This window comes from Phyllopteryx taeniolatus, chromosome 5 (genome assembly GCF_024500385.1).
Source record: "Phyllopteryx taeniolatus isolate TA_2022b chromosome 5, UOR_Ptae_1.2, whole genome shotgun sequence".
Taxonomy (NCBI): Eukaryota; Metazoa; Chordata; class Actinopteri; order Syngnathiformes; family Syngnathidae; genus Phyllopteryx; species Phyllopteryx taeniolatus.
Window position 1 is genome coordinate 17,463,917 of NC_084506.1, and position 5,657 is coordinate 17,469,573.

Here is a 5,657-nt window from a genome sequence, read left to right on the forward strand (position 1 = left end):
TTCTGTTTCAAATAAAAGCCCAACTGACGTTATGTGAGTCATTGCTGCCACATAAAAATCATATAGCCAATAAAGCTAACTGTGTCACAGATGTGCCAGTGAGTAACTTCACTACACTAACCTTTAAAAAAATCTGCGATGCACTTAATCTGCAATAAATGAACCACAATATAACGACGGATTACTGTAAACTGTAGCGTGAGAGATGACCAAATGGAACAGGAGATTTTAAACATTCCTTTTGTAAATAATTCTGGAATAAAACTCACTTCACTGGCTCTCTTTTTCATACCGGATCAATACAACATTTCTGCTGCTCATCCATAATTGTCTCTATGGACACGCACCTTATACCTACAAGAACTCATCACTCCACAATCCTTCACCCATGCCCTCAGATCTGCAGGCAGTCTCCTCTTTCGAGTTCCCAGCACCAAGCTCTGCACTATGGGAGATGGAGCCTGCTGCTCAACTGCACCTCGCCTGCATTCCCATCCAGCTGAGGGCTGCACAGAGCCTGTACTCTTTTAAAGTTGGCCTAAAAAACTTTTTTTTTTTTTTTCGAAAAGGCCCTTGACTGCTCAGGTGATAGTGATCTGTGTTTTTTATATTATGTTTTAAACATGCCTTAAACTTGTAGCACTCTGAGATCCTTTAGTTGAAAATTGCGTTACAAATAAAATGTGTTATTATTCCACCCATCCATCCATTTTCTGTACCGCTTTATCCTCACTAGGGTTGCGGGCATGCTGGAGCCTATCCCAGCTATCTTCGGGTGAGAGGCGGGGTACACCCCGAACTGGTTGCCAGCCAATCGCAGATGTGTTATTATTATCAACTGGAATCAAACGTTTACTGCCACCGACGAATACTGTATATTCGTCAAGTGCTTTTTTCAGCGGGTAGGTGGGGGAAGAGGGTGTCGTCCAGGTTGTCTGTAAATTTCAGGTTTGCAAACCATTGTTATGACTAACAGATCCTCGTAGAGGGCGACCTTGCATCTCTTTGGATTTGAGATCAGCACAGCTTTTGAGTAGAAAATAAAGATTAGGGGCTGAATCTCGGTGCGTCACGTCGATGGTGAGGGAGAAAATTGGCAACACGTTGGTAGTCGGACTAGTTTAGGCACCTCACACTCCAGAGTATGTATGTATGGTATGATCAGAAGATGTGTTGTGGTAGCTAGTAGAAAGTGTGTGTTGTGATCGTGAGAAATGGAGTGAATGATGAACTGAATGTAAAATAGCTACTGACGTTCAACTTGTGTCACGGTCGCTCATGGTTAGGGTTGGGCATCGAGAATCGAGAACGGATTGGAACCGGGACTAACATCACGGTTCTCCCGGAATCGTTCAAATTTAAAAATGTCGGTTCCTAGTATGGATGCCTACATTCTGCCGACCCTGAAGAAGAAAGTGGCAAAAACCAATGAAGAAGAACGCGCACAAAGACGTCATTGTGCCCAATGGTGGCGCTGAACAAAAGTGTCTTAACTTTGTTAAAATGAATGACCAGTCGCCTCAGTGGAACACTTGGAATAGGATTATATTGTGCAAAGGAGGCTTATGAAATGTGTAGAGGTCTGGCATGCTCCCTCCCGCTACGAGCCTCAGCCTACACCGCAGGGAACTTCAGTCAACTCAAATTGGGTGAGTAAAACAATAAAATATGTCTATGCCAACATTGAGACAGCTAACAAGTTAGCTCTTGCACTGATGGTTTGAAGCGTTTATTTTAGTCTTCAAACCAACGTAAGAGCTGATGACAGACACAGAAATAAAATATAAATTACTTTACCATACTGGAAAGAAAGTAGAAACAGTCACATTACAAGCTTAACGTTGAACTAAAACTTTATCAAAGGTCAAACTAGCAGGTTTACATCACAACGAATTGGGACAAAATTCACAAAAACGTCTCACAGTATTACAAACACTAACCTCGTGTCTCATCAGTGGGTAGGTAAAGGAATCAATGTTTTTCAGAGCATTTGGTCACATTCATTACTCTTTTTCAGGCCGTCTTGTTTTACTTTCGTTGTGTAAAGTTACCTTTTGTGCCAAAATGTGAGTACCCTTCAAAATAAAAGGCTACAACATGCTTAAAACAGGAAGTCAAGTTAAAACTTGCACATATAAACCATTTGACGTGACAAAACAGTCACAAATAATTTTAACAAGGATATATTCAACTTTTTGCTGAAACAATAATTAATAAATGTCAATTGGGTTAGTTGCACCCACATTGCCTTTTAGTTTGTCGGTTATAAAGAATCCTGAGTCAAATCTTCATTTTAGTCTATGCTGCGGGCTTCTAAGAAAATGGATGTTTATAATTTGGACACCGCTTATTTAAACCATGTAAACCTTTTAGACCGAGCCCCCTAAAAGAATCGGAAGCGAAAATCGTTTGGAACCGGAATCTAAATGAGGAACCAGAAATGGGACCGGAATCGCTCAATTTCAAACGATGCCCAACCCTACTCATGGCGCATTTCTTAGTTCAGAATCAGAATCATCTTTATTTGCCAAGTATGCCCAAAAAACACACAAGGAATTTGTCTCCGGTAGTTGGAGCCGCTCGAGTACGACAACAGACAGTCAATTTACAGAACACTTTGGAGACAGAAAGACATTGACAAAAAAAAAAAAACAGTCACTGAGCAGTAAAGGGTTGCTAGTTATCTGGTAATGCCGGTACATTTATTTTATTTTTTTTGGACAATTGTGCAAAAAGATGCAGAGTCCTCTAGCACTTAGAGCAGTTCTAATGACTAATATTGCAATAGTGCAATGACCATTGTGCAAAGGGTGCCGAGACTTCAAGGAGTGTATGCGGTTTAAAGTGACGAGTAGTGCGATAGTCTGGGACAATGTTGATTGTGCAAATGTTGCAGATACTCCTCAATCAGTGTGCAAATGGAGCAGATGCTACTCTGGCATGAGTGGCCAGTATTGGTCAACAACAGATATGCAAATAGTGCAGCATGGCGAGACAACTACAGTGAGTGCACGAGTAATACATAATTGGCCCCACAGAAATGTGACAACAAACTCAAGTAAAAAAATTGCCAGCATGTTGTAATGAAATTGTAGGTTCGGTATTTAAGAAGTTGATCGCAAGAGGGAAGAAGCTGTTGGAATGTCTGCTAGTTCTAGTTTGCATTGATCGGTAGCGCCTACCTGAGGGAAGGAGCTGGAAGAGCTGATGACCAGGATGCGGAGGGTCAGAGAGGATTTTGCACGCTCTTGTCTTAGTTCTGGCAGCGTGCAAGTCCTGAATGGTGTGTAGGGGAGTACCGACAATCCTTTCAGCAGTTTTGATTGTCCGTTGCAGTCGGAGTTTGTCTTTTTTTGTAGCAGCACCAAACCAGACTGTGATGGAAGAACACAGGACTGATTCGATGACCGCTGTGTAGAACTGTCTCAGCAGCTCCGGTGGCAGGCCGTGCTTTCTCAGAAACCGCAGGAAGTACATCCTCTGCTGGGCATTTTTGAGGACGGAGTTGATGTTGGTCGCCCACTTCAGGTCCTGAGAAACTGTAATTCCCAGGAACTTGAAGGTTTTGACGGTTGACACAAGGCAGCTGGACAACGTGAGGGGCAGCTCTGGCGAAGGACGCCTCCTGAAGTCCACGATCATCTCTACAGTCTTGAGCGTGTTCAGCTCCAGGTTGTGTCGGCCGCACCACAGCTCCAGCCGCTCCGTGTCGATATGCAGACTCGTCACCGTCCTTGATGAGGCCGATGACAGTGGTGTCATCTGCAAACTTCAGGAGTTTGACAGTCGGGTGCGCTGAGGTGCAGTCGTTCGTGTAGAGAGAGAAGAGCAGCGGAGAGAGGACACAACCTTGGGGCGCCCCAGTGCTGATGCTGCGAGTGGATGAGGTGGCCTCCCCCAGCCTGACCTGCTGTAAATCCACTGGCAGATGGCAGGTGAGACGCTGAGCTGGAGAAGCTTGGAAGAATGGAGTTCAGGGATGATGGTGTTGAACGCTTAGCTGAAGTCCACGAACAGGATCCTCGCGTAGGTCCCTGCACTGTCGAGGTGTTCTTGGATGAAGTGCAGTCCCATGTTGACTGCATCATCAGCAGACCTGTTCGCTTGGTAGGCAAACTGCAGGGGGTCCAGCAGGGGACCTGTGACACTCTTGAGGTGGTCCAGCACGAGACGTTCAAAGGACTTCATGACCACAGATGTCAAAGCGACAGGCCTGTAGTGATTTAGACCCGAGATGTACCTATATATCTGTCTGTAAATAAATTATAATTTTGTTACCGCGGGAAATTGGTCGGCTGGTTAGCACATCTGCCTCACAGTTCTGAGGATCCAGGTTCAATTCCGGCCCCGCCTGTATAGAGTTTGCATGTTCTCCCTGTAACTGTGTGGGTTTTCTCTGGGTACTCCGGTTTCCTCCCACATCCCCTAAACATGTGTGGTAGGTTGATTGGAGACTCTAAATTGCCCGTAGGTGTGAATGTGAGTGCGAATTGTTGTTCGTTTACATGTGCCCTGCAATTAGCTGGCGACCAGTTCAGGGTGTACCCCGCCTCTCACCCGAAGATAGCTACGATAGGCTCCGGCATGCCTGCGACCCTCGTGAGGATAAGCACTACGGGAAATGGATGGATGGATATTTTGCCACCAAAAAGCCCCTTTTCAGTCTCGTTTTTGTTGGTTTATAGTTTGGGGTGTCCCAAAAGCAAAACATTTTAACGTCCAAGTCACTGTTCTGCTTGACATGATTCTTTTCACAAAAAGCTGGTTTTCTCTGCTTTTTTGTGTGTGTCAAAAACCCGTGTTTTTGGCGAAACCAACTGAAAATCTGTTGCTGACTAGATACTAGAAAACACTTTTTATCCGGTGAAAGAAAATAGTCTACACTTTGTTTTGGTAGGTTTGGTGCTTGTATTGTCACAAAACACTATATTCTGTGCAGTCAAAATCCTCTAAAACGGCTGCAAAATGGGGAACTCTACTTTGAAAATGGCTGGCAGTGAATGAATGAAAAGCCCCCTAACCCGCTAAACATGTCGTTTGGACTCTGACACGTACTGTATTTGGAGCGCCGGCTCCACTTGTCCACTTCTAAACACAACTGTGATTCCTTGTTGTTTATCTTTAGGAGAAGAACCATGTAGTGCAGTGTCACATCCTCCTTGTGATGTAGGTCAAAGTTTTCAACTTTTTTTCCCCCCCTCTTCCTCTAGAAAAAGGAAGTGAACAGCCCCTTAAAGAGAACAGTTTGAAACATTTAATGTTAGGTACACATAGAAAGCAACTTTCATTCATTTTTCTTACAAATTAATATAAAGTGAAATATTGTTTGTAAAGAGACAATTGAGGATTAGTAGCATACATTTACTGGCCACACCATTAGGTACACTTACACAATACAAGACGTATGATAATTTTGACCTTTACAAAGCTAATACGGTAATAAGGGTTAGGTTCCGGACCACCCCCGCAATAGGTGAACTCCGTGAAATAGTTACCATATATTATTTTGATTGTTTATACATATTTTAAAGCTGTATGAACCTGTGCCAACGCTTATTAATCTCTCCCACACTACTAATAACCTCTACCGTAGTCTTGTAAACCCTTTCTATACTGTTAAAACACATTTTAAACTGTTAAACATACAGTAATAATGA